Source organism: Lynx canadensis, chromosome D3 (assembly GCF_007474595.2).
Source record: "Lynx canadensis isolate LIC74 chromosome D3, mLynCan4.pri.v2, whole genome shotgun sequence".
NCBI lineage: Eukaryota > Metazoa > Chordata > Mammalia > Carnivora > Felidae > Lynx > Lynx canadensis.
The window spans coordinates 14,552,907-14,575,313 of NC_044314.2; the positions used below are offsets into that span (position 1 = coordinate 14,552,907).

The 22,407-nt window shown below is 43.0% G+C and overlaps 1 pseudogene; it reads right to left on the minus strand.

The window, feature by feature from the left end:
• Nucleotides 1-20,249: 20,249 nt before the first annotated feature.
• Nucleotides 20,250-20,989, minus strand: LOC115498801 (annotated as a pseudogene).
• Nucleotides 20,990-22,407: the final 1,418 nt, after the last annotated feature.

A 22,407-nucleotide genomic window follows, 5' to 3' on the forward strand; every position in this document is an offset into this window, starting at 1 on the left:
GAACAGAATAGAGAACCCAGAAATGGACCCACAAACATATGGCCAACTAATCTTTGACAAAGCAGGAAAGAATATCCAATGGAATCAAGACAGTCTCTTCAGCAAGTGGTGCTGGGAAAACTGGACGGTGACACACAGAAAAATGAACCTGGACCACCTTCTTACAACATACACAAAAATAAACTCAAAATGGATGAAAGACCTCAATGTAAGACAGGAAGCCATCAAAACCCTCGAGGAGAAAGCAGGCAAAAACCTCTTTGACCTTGGCCACAGCAACTTCTTACTCAACACGTCTCTGGAGGCAAGGGAAACAAAAGCAAAAATGAACTATTGGGACCTCATCAATATAAAAAGCTTCTGCACACTGAAGGAAACAATCAGCAAAACTGAAAGGCAACCAACAGAATGGGAGAAGATATTTGCAAACGACACACCAGATAAAGGGTTAGTATCCAAAATCTATAAAGAACTTATCAAACTCAACACCCAAAAAACAAATAATCCAGTGAAGAAATGGGCAAAAGACATGAATAGACACTTCTCCTAAGAAGACATCCAGATGGCCAACCAACACGTGAAAAAATGCTCAACCTCATGCATCATCAGAGAAATACAAATCAAAACTACAATGAGATACCACCTCACACCTGTCAGAATGGCTAACATTAACAACTCAGGCAACAACAGATGTTGGTGAGGATGCGGAGAAAGAGGATCTCTTTTGCATTGTTGGTGGGAATGCAAGCTGGGGCAGCCACTCTAGAAAACAGTATGGAGGTTCCTCAAAAAATTAAAAAAGTTAAAAAAGGGATACAGGTATGCTGTTTCGAAGGGGCACATGCACCCCAATATTTATAGCAGCACTAGCAACAATAGCTGAAGTATGGCAAGAGCCCAAATGTCCATTGATGGATTAATGGATAAAGAAGATGTGGTAGATATACATACATACACACACACACACACACACACACACACACACACACACACATAATGGAGTATTACTTAGCAATCAAAAAGAATGAAATCTTGCCATTTGCAATTATGTGGATGGAACTAAAGGGTATTATGGTAAGTGAAATTAGAGAAAGACAAATATCACTCATATGAGGAATTTAAGATACAAAACAGAGGAACATGAAGGAAAGGAAGCAAAAATAATATAAAAACAGAGAGAGGGACAAAACATAAGAGACTCTTGAATATGGAGAACAAACAGAGGGTTACTAGAGGGGTTGTGGGAGGGGGGCTGGGCCAAATGGGTCAGGGGCATTAAGGAATCTACTGAAATCAGTGGTGCACTATATGCTAACTTGAATGTAAATTTTTTAAAAAATCCTTTTTTGTTTTTTGGGAAAATGTTATAAATGGTAATATATTTTCATAATATTTCCCTCAAAATGACCTAACAATGATAGAGCTTGACTGCATACCTAGATAACCTAATCACTCACAGTATTGCTTCTCATGTAAAACTCATTCCAAATTTCAGCCAACTCAGATATTAGGAACCTGTATGTCCACCATCCCCACCCCCTACTTTTATACACTTCTTGTAGTAGACTAGGGACTCCTTTGCTCCTCCACCTTTGACACATACCTGTGCTATGAAAAATGTAATTTTTTGTGGAGCTGGCCCAGGGGGAGGAAGGTGGCAGCTGTGCTGGGTGGGGGAGGGACTGTCTCTGGAGGGGGGGCATCAGCTCTGCAGGGGAGAGCCTGGTGAGCTCCTATATCTACCCTAGACACAGGCTGGTCAAGGGGCCTGAAGAGAGTGAGCTAAACAGACTCAGTCATTTGGGGCGGCCCCCCCCCCCCCCACCCTTCGGGCAGTTCCAAGGACTCCTCTAAGAGACCAGAGAGAAGTTGGTAATTTCTCACCTTTCCAGAGTTGTTCTTTATATATTGACATTTTCTCATCCTCTGTAAGATGCTTTGAAATGGGATTGTTATGGTACGTGTTTTCAGTACTATGGTGACATGTAGCATTTTTACATTTCTGCATCGGCATGGTATATAAAAAAGGTAGATGAGATTTCTGCACTTAATACAGTACAGAATAACTCATTCTATACCAAGGGCATTTGAGAAGTAATGTATCACTTACTAATTTCTTTAGAGACACAAACAGATCACAACTATTTTCAACTCGAACTGCAGTATTTATTTGCCATGTAGCATTTCTCAAAGTATGTCCCTTAGAACATCAGTTACTTAGGATACAGATGTCATAATAAAAAGGGTTCCCTGATCAAATATATTTGAGAAGCACTTGGTCAAACAAAGTTAATAGGTATATTTATTGTAGTACTTAGGGAATTTAACTTGATCTACGCATTATGGAGGGAGAAAGATCGCAGTATACCAGCAGCTTCTACTTGCTTGGCTGCAGACCTATCTTAAAGTCTCCCCTCCAACTGGCGAGCATACTTTAGAAATGTTGTCATATACTTTGACGCTTAAAACCTTAGTTTGTCACACTGTTTTGGGGTGTTGCATGTTTAATTGAATCTGTTTTCCTGAAAAGATTTTAACCCCTAATGTGGGAAAACTTTAAAACGTACTAGCAATTTGGGGTGTCTGGGTGGCTCAATCGGTTAAGCATCTGACTCTGGATTTCAGCTCAGGTCATGATTTCACAGGTTCATGAGTTTGAGCCCCGTGTCGGGCTCTGTGCTGGCAGTGCAGAGCCTGCTTGGGATTCTCTCTCTCTCTCTGTTTCTGCCCCTCCTCTGCTCATGCTCTCTCTCTCTCTCTCTAAATAAATACACTTAAAAAGTGTACTAGCAACTTTACTTGCCTCTGTATAAATTATGCCTATGATGATTTAGTCTTTCACGTGGGACCCTTCAGTAGTACCATATGGATGGCATCCAGTCCATCACAGATCATCAGACAGCCCTGATAGAATCTGGACTAAGTCTTTATGCCATAAATTTATAGCCTTTACCAGAAAAATAAAAATCACAGCAAATATTGGCTTACTCTCTTGCGACTTGCCTACAGAAGGCGATTACTAAAGTTTTATGCCTTCCTTGGTTTTTCTGTTTTATTATTTCTCTCTTGCCCTGTTTTCTCTCTTTTCATGTCACTCCTCTCTCTCAACCATGTTCAAACCCGGTGTGTATACAAATAATGGGTGTTCTTCACGAATTGGTTCCCATCAGTTCTGATGTTCAGTGTAGACATGGTGTGAGTATACAGTGCTCAGCTGTGCCAATGTCTGCTTGGCACTCTCTCCTCGGGACTAAGTCTGCCTCCATTGTTAACCGTGTGTCTCTGGCAGGAGCCAAGTGGTTTCTTATGACTTTTCCTTCACCATAGTTGACAAATTTAGAAGTGCACATCTGACCCAATCTGGGCCAATCTGAGTTCTTCGCAAGACTTTCAAGCTAGAAAGGAGAGAAAATTTCTAAGATGCAAAGTTCAGGAGCTATTGATGGTTAGGTTGGATTGAGATACTCTAGATACCTTCTAGTAGGTAACCTTCCATCACATGCTTATCTGACAAAAAGAAGGCTTATTTTTGCTGTGATTTCTAAGGACAGCGGATAAGAACCATTCCAAAACTCCACTTAAAATGCTGATTTTTGTATATTCTTTTTACCTTATGCTTTCTAGATTGGAAATCAATGGGACAGAATAGTTCAGTGATGTTCTTCACAGATCTCTGTGGCTCTGCCCTCTGCTGCCCAAGTTCCCTTTGTTCCAACCATCTTGGAACCCTTACCATTCATTTCCAACATAATTTTGTCTCGGTCTCTTGCGACTTGCATCCAAGAGCGTTAATTGATGTGCATGCCTTGAATGTGTTTGTACAAGTATCTCTTCAATGTTTAGTGCAATTTCTATTTATGGCTTTTTAAAAAATTATGGTAAAACTTACAAAGTGCCAGGCCCTGTTTAAATGGTTTACAAATACTGAACTATTTAATCCTCGTAACAACCCTGTGAAGTAGGTATTATTATACCATTTTACAGATGGGAAAACTGAAGCCCAGGGTGATTTATAAAGATCCCACAACTAGTATAAGACTGGCAGGCTGGCTTTGCTTTTACATTTTCAACAGACGGTTGCTGCCAAAACATTATATCCCGGAATCTGCATACGAGCATTTGTAGATTTTTGCTTCTGAAAGCACAGTCACTGTACCCAAGCAGGTGACATGAAAACTACACTCTGCAGTTGTGTGTGCATAATCAAGGGTAAACAGCACGATTAAGAAAACATACTTTTGAAGTTGCCTACACGTCTGTAATAGGCATGTGACACGCTTACACCGGATCCTTCACATTTGAGGCAAATGCCAGCTGTCTTCCAAGTGGTATATAAAGCAAAAGGAGCAAAGTTTCCTCACTTTTATTTCATTAGCATTAAAATAAGAAAGGGAATATTTGCTGTTTTCAAGCACTTGAAGTTTTGTAAAGTCCAGAGTGTGCTTAGTGTAGTGGGTCAAATTGTGGCCGCTGGAAAGATATGTCCACACCCTAACCCTATGAATGTGACCTTATTTAGGAAGACGGTCATTGCAGATATAATTAAGGGTTTTGAGATGAAATCACTCTGGATTATCCGGGGGCGGGGGGGGGGCATAAATCCAATAGCAAGTGTCCTTGTGAGAGAAGAAATGACGTGAAGACAGAGGCAGTGATGCAGCCACAAGGCAAGAAAGGCCAGGGGCCACCAGAAGCTGGGAGATGCCAGGAAGGATCTTCCCTTCGGGCCTTCAGAAGGAGTGTTTCCCCCAGCAACCTTGATTTACAACTTCTGGGCTCCAGAACTCTGAGAGAATAAATTTTCATTGTTTTAAGCCACGCAGTTGGTGATAATTTGTTATGGCACCCCTAGGAAATGAATATATATGGGGAATTTAGCTTTACAGAATCAGACTGAATCACAGCACTTGCATGGCTAATTCATAAAGTTTTCTGGATCACGAGTTTGAGTACCATAGTTCACCCTAAAATGTGGATATAAAGATATCAGCGCATAAACTTAGGGGTGGAGTTAAACACTCTTTAATGTCAAGATTGCTGATGATTTTTTTCTGGAATATTTCAGCCATATTTTTCTGGAAGTAAAGAGCTCCTTAGACTTTCCATTTCCCTTCAATATTTTTGGTGTTTATGCACCTGGATTCAGTTGAAACCAGAAAGTTGAAAGCTTGTCATAAATCTGGTTGTCTTTCAAACCTTTGCCCTCGGGCTTATTTGAGAAGAGCCTTCACCCTCCTTAACACCATGGCATCCATGACCTAATCCAGAATGCAGGAGGGAATTTTCCCACAGGAGCCCTGCACACAAATCCTCTCAGTCTTGATCCAGATTTGGCGTGAACTAGACATGCCACCACAGGCCCCGTGACAGGGCCTGGCACCATCACAAGAACATTCCTTGAACCTTAGAGTGAAGCCTTCAAGTGATGTTTCCTTTGTTAAGCCACGAATTTTGTGTAATGTTAACTGACACTCCGGTTTATAAGATCCTATCTCATGTCAGTCCGATGGTTGGAGCTGCTGTTCTTAATGCTTCCGGGGCCTCAGAGCTTGACCAAACTCACCGGGGTCTAAGATGGGAGTATAATGAGGTGAGGGCCTGTTAGCCATCCCCTGGATTGGAGAACTTGTGTGGCCAGAGTTTTACCGGTTTCCTTTTTTTACCTGGGGGACCTGCTCCTCCACGAGGTGGATAGAGCTGGTGGGGCCTGGATGGCATTACCAGTTTGGCCTAGTGAGGTGAAGCTTTGATGAGAACTGAAGATGCGCATGACCCCTGTTGCTGCGTTAGATGCAGTGCTGTCAATGGCTAGTCAGTGCCTCCTGCAGAGAACTGTCTGCTCTCCTCATTCCTGGTGACCCTAGCTCCCAGCTGTTACTGTTGCTTTTCTGATTGGCAATTTGAGGTTCTGGCCTTGCTCCTGAATAAATCCTGGGCTGTAGCAGTCACCAGTACTGAATACCCTATTCTCTTATTCAGCAAATTCAGCTTTTTCAGATTGAGCCGGTTCACCTGACTGTCAACAGAGCAAAAACTCTTTCCTTCAAGAAAGAAAAGTTTTTCTTCCTTTCATGCATCTGTCTGCCCAACCATTCTTCCGTTCACCCCAGCACCCCTGGATCTCCCTACAAAAAGCTTTCCTTGAGTCCTTGTGTGTCAGCTCTGAGGTTGGGTGAAGGAACCCAAGTTGGTTAAAATCCAATACTGACTTTACAATCCCGTTCTCAGGCTTTGCAGGTGGACAGAAAAGCTAGCAGGAGTAAGATTAAAAAAAAAAGAAAAAAAGAGGGAAGGATCGAAGGTGTTCTCTGGATCAGTTTACCCAGGAAGGCAGCAAAAATGAAAAGCGGTATAAAGCCATTAGAAACATGGAACAAATCTGGGGTGCCTGGGTGGTTAAGCTTCCAACTCTTAATTTCAGTTCAAGTCATGATCTCAGAGCTCGTGAGATTGGGCCCCGTGTTGGGCTCTGCACTGACAGCTCAGAGCCTGATTGGGATTCTCTCTCTCCCCTTCTTTCTGCCCCTCCCCCATCTGTATGCGTGTGCTCTCTGTCTCTCAAAATAAATAAACTTAAAAAAAAGAAAAAGAAAGAAAGAAAGAAAGAAAGAAAGAAAGAAAGAAAGAAAGAGACAGGGAAGAGATCTTGCACCAATGTTTCTTACTGCCCGCTTCCTGTCCCAATCAGAATCATGTTACTGCTTGGGAGAGCTCTGGGGAGAATGACGTAGAAGGCTCATGGTAGTGACTCACCAAAGTCACCAGCAGCCTCCACAACGCCCCATCACTGGCTTGCCCGAGTCTGTGTTGTTCTTGAATTTTCCATAGTCTTTGCTTGTGGCCGCCATTTTATAGCCTTACCATGTCTGTGCTGCATTTCACATGGAGACATGATGGTGCTCATCTACTTATCCAAAGGACAAACATGTTGAATTGCTTTGGGGGAATCAGGGTGAGGTTGCTATCTACGAAGACCTTTTTTCTTTTTCCTTCTGATGGCAGCTTCCTTACTTGGGAGGCAAACCCCAAACCTCGGCTTTGTTAGATCCATATTCTAAGGACTAAGAAAACAGAATTGGGCGGTTGCTATGCAAGAAACAGTAACACGTCTTACTTGGAAAACTCCAGAGACTTTGAACTACCTGAAAATTTAGATCATTTTCAAAATGGCACTTTGTTCAGAGTTGTCATCCTTTATCGCACAGTGCTTTTCAGTTTGAATAATTAGAATCGCAGTATGGATAAGAAGGAGTAGAAACTTGCTTCCAAAAGCTTAAGCAGAAAATTCCTGAAAATTTGCCAAGAAGACTATTTTTGCCAGCTACTGCCACGTAAACAATGGCATTTCCTTCAACTAACAAGTTTTCAAAGGCTTTTAATTTCTTCTGTTTCTTTTTAGAGTAGATGGTCTAAATGGCCTAAGCCTGTCAAGATGGTTTGACTCATTGTTTCAGGGTTGCTGACACCTTGGAAGGACAGATAGATAAATGGCTCAGGATCAAGTCAGTGGATCCCCCTGTTATGTTGCTGCTCTTGTAGGTTTCTGCCATAACCAGCGTCAAAGAAAGACTCCCCCAGGAGGGCCAGGTATACAAAGGCCTGAAACACCTCACAAGGGTCAGGCATTCTTATCCTCATCCTCACTGTCACCAGGGGCAGTTGGGGAGGGAGTTGGAAGTGAATTGGCCAGGACCTATCTGTGGATCGCAGAATCCAGTGCTGGCAACAGCCTGGCTGCAGGAGGGCGCAGTTTAAGCAAGGATATTGGAATTTAATATGTGCTGTTGGGGGGCAAGGGGGAGTGCATTTAAATAAAAATAAGTATTTATCATCTTGGTGTCTTTTTAAAAGCTTGTCCCTCAGGGGAAGAATCCTTCCCAAACCGCCCTGATTTGCACACTGGCGGTTGCTCTGGTTTCACACTTGGTCTGTGATGACAAAAGTGTCACCTCCTTCCTTCCCTGGCAACTTGTGATGTGTCTGTCAAGTCCCCAAAGCAGATCCATTCTGGAATGTCTTTTGACAGGATGGCAGCGGAGGAAAGCACGTTGCATACATTGTGAAGTAATAACAGACATCAAACTTTATGTTATGGTTATTACCCAAGACATTTTTAAAGTAGATTACTCTCCAGTTTGAAAGGTTTGGCTTTTTAAGGGGGCCTGCAGGCTGCTATTTATCTTGGCTCTTCTGCCTGTATTGGGATAATTTGTCTTTGGTTAGTTCTTGGGGCGGTGGAGTCTGTACGAATCAGACACAGAATGAGACTTTTCACTTGCTTTTGAAATTCAGGGGGATGCCATTCTTTAGAGTTTATAATCCTTTAGCTTCCCAGACCTTTTGATTGTCTTCCTACTTCTAATTTATTTATTTATTTATTTATTGAGAGAAATAGAGTGAATGGGGGAGGGGCGGAGAAAGAGGGGGGAGACAGAGAGAGAATCCCAAGCAGGCTCCACACTTATCAGTGCAGAGTCCGACGCAGGGCTCGAACTCACGAACTGTGAGGTCATGACCTGAGCTGAAACCAAGAGTTGGGTGCTGATTTTCTTCCTACTTTTAAGTGATCTCTTGAAAACGCATAAAATAGCATTAAACTATATTCTGTCATTTATATCTCCACATTCACATTTCTGGAACTGAGAATACTATTTCTTATTACCTAAGTATTCCGTGTAATTCTTTTGTTTGTCCCTTTAACAAAGATTTACTGGGTTCTTACCACGTGCTACTGACATTGCAGCAAATGACAGAGATATAGACAGATCACTGGGCTCTCATGATATATGTGATATAACTAATATATATCCCAAGCTCTGTGGGAGCCCAGAGGGAAACTGATAACTTCTGACAAAGTGGAAAGAAATTGGGGGAGATTTCACAGTCGTAATACTTGAAGTAAGCCTTTTGGGGACAGTTATCATTAACCCGGATGGGTTTGAGACGCATGGATGGCAATCGTCTAGGTAAAAGACTGAGCCTGAATTCAGACAAATCTTTTGCAGGCTGTTGAATCGACAGTAATTTCATGAAGGACGAACTTCACAGGTAGTTCCTCAGTCCCCAGGTCACTATGTAAATACAAGATGCACATCATGAGCACTGACCAGTCATGTTACTCCTTTCAAAGTCTGTCAGTGGGTCAGGTGGTCAACGCACGTCGGTTATTCAGTTCGTACGCAGACAGCAATGCGTGTCATTCTGTTGCCTCTTTGTCTCCCAGTGATAAAGCCACATGACCTCTTACAAAAATGGGTAATCATAAGAGGGAATTGACCAATAAAGATGAAATTGTGACAAAGAAACCAAAAGTGACAGCACTGTAAACGAAATCCGAATCAAACATAAATGGGTTATAAAGTGCCTGGGTGGCTCAGCTGGTTAAGCATCCGACTCTTGATTTCAGCTCTGGTTGGGATCTCACGGTTCATGGGATCGAGCTCCCCTGCTTTTTTTAAAACAAAATGCTAACTTTGTGGTGATTATGCAGCAAAAGAAAACTTAAACACTTCATGGCAGTTGCCAGTAAAAGTTGACTTCATTTGCTTCACAGAAATTCTGGTAGAGGACTTCTTTCCAGAGGAGAAAATGGACTGGTTTACCAGTAGCTCCTGTATAAAGTCAGGGCTTCCAAATCTCAATGTTTCTTCTGCCACAACACCCCCCTCCACACACACACACACACACACACACACACACACACACACACTGAGTGTGAAGGCAACACCTGACACTCTTCATATCACCCAGTGGGACTGCAGCTCAGAGAAAGGAGGTGGTTAGGTCACTGTAGCTACATTATTGCCGCGCGTATTCAACTGTCTTTTTCCTGTGGCTCAGAAGTCTTCTATTTGGGTCTATGAAGATACCTTGTTAGCTTGCAATCAGAGTAACATCTTAAAACCTTACAGGGATCTTGACATGACCTATGCCACAATTTGTTTATTTACCCATCTTTTAATGGACATTTGCGTTGTTTGCAGTTTGGAATTGTTATAAATAAAGCTGCCATCGAAATCTGTGTGTAAGTCTTTGAACATGTGAACATATACTTCCTTTTCTCTTGGATAATTACCTAGGAGTAGAATGGCTGGATCATATGGTAGGTGTATGTTTATTTTTTCAATATGTTTTCAAACTGTATTCCAAAGTGTTTGTACCAGTCTTTACTCCCACCAAAAGAGTGTAAGGGTCCCGGTTCCTTGCCAGCACTTGACATGGTCTTTTTAAATTTTAACCATTCTAATAGGCGTGTAGTGGAATCTCGGTGTGGTTTGTGTTTGCATTTCTCTAATGACTACTGTGTTAATATGCTAATGTCAGTATATCTTCTTTGGTGAGGTGTCCATTCAAATATTTTGCCCGTTACAAAATAGAGCTGTTTAAAAGATCTATATGTAAGTCTTTCTCTGCTAATTGCATCATCTCTGTCATTTCTAGGTCTTTCAATTAGCTGTTTTCCTCCTGGTTGTGGATCATATCTTACGGCTTCTTCACATGTCTGGAAATTACTGATCGTAAGCTAGCTATGGGTGCTACATAGTTGAGTGTTTAGACTCTGTTGCTTCTTTGATACAGTGTGGAATTTTGCTCTGGCTCGTGGTGAATTTGTAGATCATCTTGATATGTTCAAGGGCTGTTTTAGAGCTGTGTCAGTGTAGGTCTAGAATAGCCTCTCTGGGGTCTCTATTGAGTACCCAGGGCCAATGACATTTCTCCACTCTGACTGGCCAGTCTTTGAACATGTCCCAGTCCTATGTAGGCTGCAGTACTTGCTCAGTCCTGCAGCATCTTGGATCAGCCTCATGGTGTCTTGTCCTAAGATGAGTAGCCTGATATTTAGCCAAAGACTCAAGGGCACCCCCCCCCCCCCACCGCCCGCAGATATCTGGAACTCTCCCTGCATAACTCCCTTCTCTATGTACCTTGCCCTGCACTTTCCAACTGTCTTACTAGTCCAAACTTCCAATTTCTTTCTTCTCGGCTCAGCAAGACCACTGTTCTCCATTTGGCTTCCTCCTTGTGACATAGTCTAAAAAGTGCCTGCAGAAAGGGTATCATGGGACACCTCTCTTAGGGATCACAGACTTGTGCTGCCTTTTGCCCAACTTCTGGAAACCATAATTCCATGTGCTTTTGTCTAGTGTTATAGTTGTTCACTGTAGGAGAGCTAGTCTAGTAGCAAGTTAATCTGCTGTGGCCAGAAGCAGAATCCCAAATGTGCTATAATGAGGAATTTCCTTTAGAAAGGCAGGTCAGGGAGGACCTCCCCAAGGAACAGATGATGACTAGGGTATCAAGCTGTGGAGCTCCTAACCGGTTCCTCTGAGATGAAGGGAAAAAAGGGTTATTTCAATAAATTTAAAGACAATTTGCTTTGTTTTTGGTTTTCAGCAAAATCATAAAGTTAAATGTGTTTAGAGCTGGTTCCCGGTAGGGTCCCCTAGCTGTTTACATTCAGGTTGTGATATTTTTTTAAACTATGTATTGAAGAGGGCACCTTTTGGGATGAGCACTGGGTGTTGTATGGAAACCAATTTGACAATAAATTTCACATATATAAAAAAAAAATAAACTATGTGTTCTGTTAGTCTATAAAGTAAAAACCCTAATGTGGTTAATGAAGTGTCTTGAAGGAACATTCAGCTTTGAAAACGATGTCCCTCTCTGGCAAAAAGGAGAATTAAGCCCTCCAAACATTAAAAGCACCAGGTAGCACCAGAGTCTCATTTTGTGTCAAGAGGTGAGTTGACTGGGTTCGGATATTCACTGTGCCCGCTACAGTTGCCACTCTGGGCCAGGTCCTTGACTCCTCTGGGCTGTGTGTGTATTTTTTCCTCTATAAACCAAGGCGTTAGACTAGCTTCTTTCTGGCTTCAAGGAAACGAGGAGAAGGCTTTTGTTCCATGTACCTGGTTTTAGAATCAGTCTGTCAGATGTGGATCTGAACCTTGGAACTGCTCCCTCTGGAGCCCCGGTTTTCTCATCTTAAAAACCGCATTAACGTTAAGGTTATTAGGAGGACAAATGATAGCAAGCAGCGAACTTAAGCCTGGGGCCTGGCACGACACTGAAGTCTGTGGTAGGCCACAAAAAAAATGAAACTTCTAGAGTAATGAGTGGTAAGTAAGCATTATACGGCCTGTGGGTACCGGGTTGGTAGTTCTACAAGTTCAGGCTGATGGCCGTGTGTAGCCTTGGTGAATGTAAGGCTTAAATAAGAAAGGAGTAACTCCAAGCACTTGAAAAGTGAAGGAGGCAATGATTTTTACACGTGTATGGATCAAACGGAATTGTTGCACGGAACATGTACACGAGCGATTCCCTTAGGGCCGGAAAACGCAGCCAACAGCTGTTTCTATTTTGGTCTTCAACTTGCTCTCTCCCTCTGCCAGCCTCCTAGCTCCACCAGATTGGCTGGAGGTCATCCAGGGGGACTTTGTTAAGCTTCCTTTCCTCAGGGAAGTAGGAACCCACTGTGCTTTCTCTGTAGATTCTCAGAGATTCCTCCGTTCGTGACTTCACGTCTTAATGGCCATCACTTCCCAGATGGCTCAGGGCTGCTCCCTGGAGTTTTGAGCTATTGTCACAGGCTCTGACTGCTCTTCTCTCATGGGGGAAAGGAATCAATAGGGGAAAACAGGTAAAGTCTTGAAACAGACTCCGTTGTCTGCTGCTGACCCAGTATCGATTATCCTTCCGTTTTACTACCTCAACCTCACCTTGGTTCACGGTGGCCTGCTACAATATAGACCTCAGTCTTTGTGGTTAAGGTCAAACGGTCTGTCCAATGAGATGTAAGAGCAGGCTGCCTGGGGAGGCTCCTTATAAAGGGGTTGACTCGACAGGCCACGCCTTTTGCACTTTCCTTTCACCTTTTCTGGAGGTGGAGGACACTTCTTTTTTTTTTTAACGTTTTATTTATTTTTGAGAGAGAGAGAGACAGAGCATGAACAGGGGAGGGGCAGAGAGAGAGGGAGACACAGAATCGGAAACAGGCTCCAGGCTCTGAGCGGTCAGCACAGAGCCCGACGCGGGGCTCGAACTCACGGACCGTGAGATCGTGACCTGAGCCGAAGTCGGACGCTCCACCGACCGAGCCACCCAGGCGCCCCGAGGACACTTCTTATAAACGTGGTGCTAAAGGCCATGCTTGGCCTGAAAATGAAGGAACAGACAGCAAGAAATAGGGCAGGTTACTAGTAGCCCCAGGGAGCTGCCAGGCCAGCCCTGGATGACCACTCCTCGACTCCTCCTTCTAGGACAATAATAAAACCCCTGCTTTATTTAAGCCACTGTTTAGTTGGTTTTTCCATTATTTTCAGTATGCAAGCCTAAGTGAACCTCCTTTAAGTGTGAAATGGAGATAAATATTTGTGTCTATACACGGATAAACTCTTTGGCATAGGAGGTACGTAAGCAAAGGCTCAATGGTCATTACTCAGGGATGCCTAAGGGAGTCCTCCAGGAAGTGGGGAGTTGAATTTGTCAGAAAAGCAGCACACTAGCCTATAAAGAAAATCATTTGAGGGGTGCCTGGCTGGCTTAGTTCATAGAGCATTCAACTCTTGATCTTGGGATTGTGAGTTCAAGCCCCATATTGGGTGTAGAGAGTACTTAAAAAATAAATCACGACTAAAAAAAATCATTGGAGATAAAGGTGGCTTCTGACACCTCAAAGTGAGATTCTAATTACGGTGAAATAAAATTTCTTTATTATTTTATCACTTAAGGAAGCTACAATTGATGTATGTGATATATTTCTGCTTCCCACATTTTTTCAAATCCATGAAGATTTAAAAAGAAACTTGTTAAAAAAAAATCTGCCAATTTAGGAAACAGAATTGTCATACAGTGTATTAAGTACCCTGTCTCAAGAATAAATAAAATGTTAAAAAAAATTTAAAAAAAAGGGGGGGTTGTTTCAGGGCACCTGGGTGGCTCAGTCAGTTAAGCGTCTGACTCTTGATTTTGGTTCAGGTCGTGATCTCAGGGTTAATGGGATAGAGCCCCATGTTGGGCTCTGTGCTGGCAGCAGGGAGCCTGCTTGGGATTCTCTTGCCCCCTCTGTCTTTGCCCCTCCCCTGCTCACACGTGTGCTTGCTCTCTCTCTTTCTCAAAACAAATAAACTTAAAAAGATGGATTGTTTCATGTCTACTCTTAGGGGACTTCTAATTAGTCATGACAAGTTCAACACATGTTTATCTTGATTCCTTCTTGGAACCTCACTAAAATTAAAGAAATAAAAATACAGAAACCCACAAAGACAAAGAGAGGATAAGAGGTGAGAGAGGCAGGCAAGAGAAGTTGAGAAGTTTTTACAGAGGATGGAGAAGGGATGGACAAGAAGGGAAATTAGTGGAGGAGAAGAACATAAAAATTAGTGCCTGCAACCTAGAGCTAACATACTTAATGGTGAAATATAGGCTTCCTGCCTATGGTTGGGAAGGAGACAAGAATGCCTGATACTGATTTTTCTACTCCTATTCAACATTGTATTGGAGGTACAATGAAACTTAAAATAATACCATTTACAATAATAACTCAAAACCACAGATGCCTAGGAACAAACCCGTTAGATGTGTTTTTTTTTTTTAATTGCTTTGTAAAAACTATATAATATCATTAAAAGAAACTAAGAATATTGAACTAAATGGAAGGAATTACCATGTTTGTGGTTGGGAAGAGAGAATAAAGAGACAATTTTGTAAAATTGTAATTCTTCCCAAATTAATTTATAGGTTCAGTGCAATTCCAATCAAAATCCCAGCAGGCCATGTTGTGGAAATTGTCAAGCTGATTCTAAACTTACATGGAAATGCAAAGGGTCAGCAGTAGTGTAGAAACGGGCAAATTTATTCTAAAATCACAATTACTATAATGTTGGTACAAGGTGAATCAATAGAGTAGTAGAAAGGAATAGAATATTCAGGAATAAACTCACATACATAAGGACCCTGAGAGCAGTGAAAGAAAGGCAATTTTTCAATACAAATGGTGTTGTGTCAATTGGATATCCATATGGGAATAAAATGTGTCTTGATTCATACCTCACACCATATTTAAAAAGGCAGTTCCAAGGACATTGTAGGGAAAGGAAAGCCACAATGCTAGAAGAAAAGATAGGCACAAAAGACACTAAGTATATGGGAAAATATTGACGTTTTGGATTTACATTAAAATTAAGAACTTCTAGGGGCACCTGTCTGGCTCAGTGGGTAGAACATGTGACTCTTGATTGCCAAGTCGTTAGTTCGAGCCCCACCTTGGGTGTAGAGTTTACTCAAAAAGGAATAAAAACATACAATCTTTTTTTAAAAAAATTAAGAACTTCTGTTCATACAAAGACTCCATTATGTTAGTCAAAAGGGAAGCTTTTAAAGAGTCAGAAAAGATACTTGCAATACACGTAATTGGCCGAGGGCTTATGTCAAGAACATACCGTTTCTTCAAATCCACGAGGAAAAGGGCATAAGCTAGTTCACAAGAGACTCGCTGATGTTAAATAACTTCTTCAAAGGCGGAACAATATACAGTAGTCTCCCTTGACCTTCAGGTCCGCTCTTTCGGTGGTCTAGGTTACCTGGACGACCGCAGCCGGAAGCCGGTGATCGGCCTCTGACGTCTCTGACGCCTCTGACGCAGCGTCAGAACGTAGATTATAGTCCGGCGCTAAGTCACGCTGTGACGTCATTCTCCTCACTCATCCCTCTGGCCGGCGCTTTATCTATCATCTCGCATTGTCGCAAGAAGAAAGGTGAGTCCAGGTGACCTTGAACAACACGGGGGTCAGAGGTGCCTCCCTCCCTCCCTCCCTTCCTTCCTTCCTCTCTCATGTTTATTTCTTCTTGAGACAGACACATACACACAGAGTGCGAGCAGGGCAGGGGCAGAGACAGAGGGAAACAAAGAATCCGAAGCAGGCTCCAGGCTCCAGGCTCCAAGCTGTCAGCACTGAGCCGGAACTGGGGCTTGAACTCACAAACTTGAAATCATGACCTGAAGTCAATCGCTTTACCGATTGAGCCATCCAGGCGCCCCTAAATCTATGTTTTTCAAGGGTCAACTGTACAATAAGATTTTGAGAGAGAGAGAGAGAGACCACATTCAGGTACCTTTTATTACAGTATGTTGTTATAATTGTTTTATTTTATTATTAGTTATTGTTGTTAATCTCTTACTGTGCCTAATTTAGAAATTAGACTTTATCCCAGGTTGTTATGTTTAGGGGAAAAAATGTGGTACATAGACGGTTCAGTACCGTCCGTGGTTTCAGGGATCCTGGGGGCCTTGGAAACGACCCCTTATGGCTAAGGAGGGACTACTATAGCGGTGTTTCAAAGCAGAGGCTCTAGACTAAGGTCATCTGAGTTCAAATCCTCGCTGTGCCCTTTATTAGCCTGTGGCCTGGCTGTAAATTTCATAACCTCACGTGCTTCAGTGTCCTGCTAATAATAATACCCGTATCTTCAGGCTGTTGTGAGGCTTAAATGAGCTAATATAAACAAAGCTCTGAGAACCATTACTGGCCCTTTGTACTAATTGCAGCAATCCTGATCACAATTATCAAGGATTAAACCTTTGTTTGTCTTCATCCAAAACTCATCTCTCACCACTTACACTATCTGGCCTTTGGGAAATGTTTGCTGTTCAGCTTCCAAGTCACTCAAACCTCGAATAAGGCGCTGGTCAACCATAACTCTTACCAAACTTTGAATAGTTATGTGATTTCTTATAAATGTACTCGCTCATTAAGAAGTATTGGAGTAATAAAGAGATGATGAAGGAGAATTCAGCTGTGTTTAATACTGCATGTCAGACACTAGTCTAAGCACTTAACACACTATTTCCCCTTTAATGGCTGCATGAGGTTGTCAGAGTAGAAACTATTATTATCCTCATTTTGTTTTATATTTTTTAAGTTTATTTATTTATTTTGAGAGAGCGAGCGCGGGTGGGGGAGGGGCAGAGAGAGAGGGAGATTGAGAGGGAGTAAGAGAAAATCCCAAGCAGGCTCTGTGCTGTCTGCGTAGAGTCCAGGGCGGGGCTCAATCTCACGAACCGTGAGATCATGGCCTGAGCCAAAATCAAGAGTCGGATGCTTAGCCGACTGAGCCACCCAGGCGCCCCTATTATCCCCATTTTAAATGGAGGAAACTGAGGCACACAAGATTTAAGAAACTTGCCCAAGGTCATACAGCTGCTTAGCCATACTCTGTAGATCACTGCTCTGTTGATCTGAGAATGCCATAAACTTTCTATAGGAGTAGTCAGGTATCAATGAACTCATTTAAAAAGTTAAGTATTTACATAATGACATGTAACGCTGTTCTTTAGCATTCTCAGGGATGCAGAATATACTCATAAGATATAATTCAAACTATTTATGTTAATAAGGAATTCGTGCTATATGTATGTAAATAAGCTGTAATAATGTATTACGTATGAGTAGAAAAACACATGCAGGCAATACACTAAAACAGTAATAGCAGTTATTTCCATTTCGTGGGATCAGAGCTGGTTTCGTTTTCTTTTATAAGCTATTTCACATTTTTCAATTTTCTATCATAATTTTACTGCAATGTTACTGTTATAAGAAAAAATACTAGAGAAAATTGTATAGTGCCACAATTTCCAAATGCTGATTGAAAACTAACAAATACCTGTCTTCAGTCCTGCTGAGTCTTTGTGACCCCCTCAGTGGCTCAGCTGTCTTTCAAAGCCAAGTTTTGGGCAAAAACTCTGTTTCCGAATGTCAAGGTTATTTCCACATTTAATCTCATATTGGGACAGACTTCATGGATCTGATCTTCCACTTTCTGCTGTGAAACGGCAAAGCCACTTCTTTGTGTTGCTCTTTGAGAATGCTAATGGCCCGTGTGTGGGAGGTGTCATATGAGGCTAGGGGAAGGCACTTTCTTTGGGCAAGTGACAATGTCAGAGCAACAGAATGTCCTGGTTCAATCTGTGGGCAAAAGACTTCCTGCGTGAATTTGAGATTGATGACGGATGGCAGGAGATGTGGGGAGTTGGGCTGGGCAGTCAAGTTTTGGTCAGGAAGGGAAACTTTGGGGGTGCCTGGTGGTTTAGCTGGATAAGCTTCAGAGTCTTGGTTTCGGCTCCATTCATGATCCCAGGGTCATGGGATCGAGCCCCAAGTCGGCCTCCTCACTGGGTGTGGAGCCTGCTTGGTATTCTGTCTCTCTCCCTCTGCCTGTAGCCTTTGCTCACGTGCTCATGCACGTGCTCTCTCTCTCTCTCTCTCTCTCAAAAAAAAAAAAAAAGGTAAATTTGGAGAAATGTTCTGAGATGGGAGAGTGATGCCGGGGAGCTAGGTTTGTGAGGGAAGGAGACAGGTCTGGGTAGACTCCAGAGTAGCAAGGTTATCCGGGGTGCTCCATAAAGGACCTGGAAGTGTTTGGTAGGCTCCTGGTCATACCCCCGGGAAACCCAGCATAAGGCCCGGCAGGGAAGAGGCAAAGACACTGTCTTGGCTGTAACAGATGTGAACTGTGGTTATGGACAGAGCAGGGAATTTCAGTCTCTGAGACTTTCCCTTTCCCTGGCAGTCACATGGTCCTGGTGCAGACAAGCCAACGGAGATCATAGCCATCCATCCACCAGCTCAGTTCTCCCCATCCTTAGCACCTGCTGCTCCCACAATCCAAGGCAGGATTCACACTGTCTTCCTCTTCCTCTCTCCTCCCTCTCCAGGCTCTGACTGTTCTGAGGCTTTTCTGAGCCTGTCTGGCTATTTGTTTTGTGTTGTTTTTTTTTTTTTATGTGAAATTTATTGTCAAACTGGTTTCCATACAACACCCAATGCTCATCCCAACATGTCTGGCTATTTGTTTTAACCATATTACACATTTTCTTCAAACAACCCTGCCTCTGCAAAAGAACAGGGAGAGGAGTAGGGCAGATTGAGAAACGTGAAGGAAAAACGGTCAGAATTTGGCAAAAGCCAGGACTTGGGGAGAGACGTGAGTTCAAATGACCTGGAGGTTTTTCTGTTAGATGAGTAGCTGGGGCCTTAGGTAGCCATATGGTCATCCGAGGCCTTGCTTCTTTCTGTTCTCACCTTAGGGGCACACACTGGTTCATCCATAGCTGCAGGGTCTGGCCTCTGGGCCCACCTGCTGGTGGTTGACAAGAGTCTGGGCATTTGGTAGAGAGAAGTTCTCTACAGAACTTCTCATACAGTGAATGACTTTCTTACTCACTTCCATTCACACACAGTGAAATTTCTCAGTATTGCAGGTGACAATGTTTCAGGAAATAAATGACAAAACTAAGATTTATATGGCCTGATTTGGAACCTGGGTATTTTCCCTCTCTCGGAGTCAGGCATTCGTGTCCGAAATGGGTGATCTACCGAACAAAGATTGACAGGTGCTGGGCCTTGGTGCCCCGCCACAGTGTGCCATTTAAGTTGACTGAGCAAATTAGCTCACGGGGCATCCCAGAAGGTCTGCTTTGGCTGACCTACCAAGACTATAGGGAATTGATTGCACTATTCTGTCTACTTGTGTGTATGTTTGAAAGTTTCCAGGTTAGAAAGTTCGAATTTTCCCTTGCAGAATGGCCGCAAGCCCTTTGGAGATGGGGCTTAGGGCAAGTCGAGTTGGAGATAGCTTTAGTTGGGGTTTAGTGGGATACATTTGTGTTCTTTTGTAGTTTCTTTTGTGTCTAGTAGAGTTCTCTCTATCCCTCTGGGGCAGGAATGGCTTTGAAAAATACCCCCGCTGCCTAATGTGCTGACTTAACGGGCATCAAGACGCACAGGTGTTGTTCAGAAGTCAAATCATGATATTAATGTGTCTGTCCCCTGGCACAGAGCACCAGTACGTGAGAGTCAAAGAGAAGGTTTGAAAAGCAGTCGGTGCAAAATCCTCCTTTTCATCAGATGGGTAACATCATATTCTCTTTTTGTAATATTTGATTCTTTGATACCTTATTAAAATTGGAAGTTCTCTCATCGGGAATATAAGAGAACGCAATTATACATGTACTGTATATTTTAAATCTTTTTAAACATAAGGATTGTTTGAAATCAAATTTAGAAGATTGTTTTTTTATTAAAAAAAAACCTATTTGTTTAATATATTCAACACAAGGACTCAACCAGGGACTTAATTTCAAAAATGACAGCACCGCTTAAGGTACAGAGTCCTAGACAGAAATGAAGGAAAGGACAGACTATCTACAGAGGAAATAAAAAGACAATACAAGGAGAGAGGCTAGAGAGTCAGGGTTCTTGGCTAGAGACCTGCTTTGAGTAGGTTTCTTGCAGGTATTTCTTTAAAAAATTTTTTTTGAAGTTTATTTATTTTGAGAGAGAGAGAGAGAGAAACAGAGCACATGAGCAAGGGAGGGGAAGAGAGAGAGAATCCCAAGCAGACTCCATGCTGTCAGCACAGAGCCCAACATGGGGCTCGAACTTGAGCGATGAGATTGTGACCTGAACCAAAGTCAGGAGCCTGCTGCTTAACCAGCTGAGCCACCCGGGTGCCACTCTTGCAGGAATTTCTTAAAGGCTGTGGGGTCTTTCCCGAGCTTGGCAGCACGGGTGTTCAAAGGGCTCTCGGTGTTGGCTTTTCCCAGCAGGCTCTCGATGGACAGCAAGATGATCCATCAGGATGTCCAGGCAGATGCTACCCTGGGTGTCCACACTGGGTGGTAGCAGGGCGTGAGGAACTTGACCATGGGTGCATCGTAAGGATAGCCACCGGCAGACTCCAGGCAGAGCTTATACCTCAGGTCTTCATGTACTGTGTCAACTGCCCCGTGAATGGTCCCCAACCATTTGAAAAGGTTGTCTGATTCAGGGAGGGCAGAAATCCCTTTGTCACCCGACGTCATGAGGGTCATCAGCTCCTGCTGTAGCGTCTTGCCCACGGGGCCCCGGGTGGTGACCCCACTGGGCTCAGCAAAGTTGTGGGTGGTGGCGACACTGGCAGTGGCTGGGTCTCAGTTCTGGGAAGCCATCCAGGTGGCACCAGCAGGGAGACGTAAACTCAGCACGACCACAGCCCAGATTTAGAAGGTTCTCTTTTTGTGGAGCCCAGACTTCTAACAGGATTACCAACACCAAAGAAGCCTGTTTGTGAATACACAGATTTTATGCATTTTATGCATACAAACTAAAAATAATTTAAAAACTGAGATCAGTCATCCTAGAAGGAAGAATGATTATTTTTCTATTTCCTCTGTAGAAAGTAACAGTATAAAATAATTGTAATATGAAAGGCTGATCAAAAAGTAAGCAGCCAAAAAATGTACAGGTAGAAGTATTATAGGGGTATGTTAACCGTGAAATAATTTAAAATGTGATTTATTGTATTTTCCAGCTTTTAAAAATTGTAATTTGATGTAACCTCTTTTCCCATTCTAAATGTATATTTATTTTTATATTTAATTTTTATTTATAATATTATATTCCTTCTCTTTAAGAACCCCCTCCCTTCCCCTCCCCATTGTATAAATGTCAGGTGCTACAGTGGCCAGTCCTGCTTAGTTTCCTTCACTGATGCCTCCTTTTCTCTCTGATTTCCAAACTTTGGAGAGCCCCAGGGCTCAGTTCTTAGACTTTTCCTTGTCTGGATTAACTCCCCAGGTATATGGGTAGTCAGGGTTTAACCAGAGAAGCAGAACCACAATGGAATTGGGATTTATTGTTGGGATGAGACCTTATACCATTGGGAAGGAAGGTCTGACATGGGGCAGGAAGAGATCTGAGCACAATTCCTGAGTAGGAAGCACTGGGGTGATGGACAGAGTTGGGACTCCCAGAGGCACATCCACCTGCTACTGTGGGACTACAGCAGAGAGATGGAGAAGTCTAGGGAAGGCCGTTGCCTCTGAGTCTGGTGGTGGGCTCGGGGCCACTGTTGGCCAAGAGGGCCACCAGTTGGGAAGAGGAGCTGGATGAGAGGGGGAGAGAAGAGCTGGAGCCACCAGTGCCTAAGTGTCTGTCCCTGTCCGCAGCTAATCAAACACCGTCAGGGAGTAATGATGGCTGCTTCACTCCCGCCTCCCAGATTCATGCACATCTCTTTTTCGGTCAGTCTTAATATAGAACCATACAAGAAGAAAGATTCTGGAATATACTTCTGTTTGGCCAAGCGGGCACAGTTCAAAAGCACATGCGAGGTAATCTCACTTTGTCTTGTGGCTTTAATTCCACACATACTCTGATGGTTCACAAATTTCTAATCCCTGTCTGGCCTTCTCTGGAATCCAGATTTATGTCTGACCCCCTCCTCAAGTCACCACTTAGATATTTAATAGACGTTTCAAACCTAACATATAAGAAAAATGAGCTCCTAATCTGCTTTCCTGAACCTGTTCTTTCCAGAATCTTCCTCTGAGGAAGCGTCCAGGTGCTCTGGCTAAAAATCTCGGGA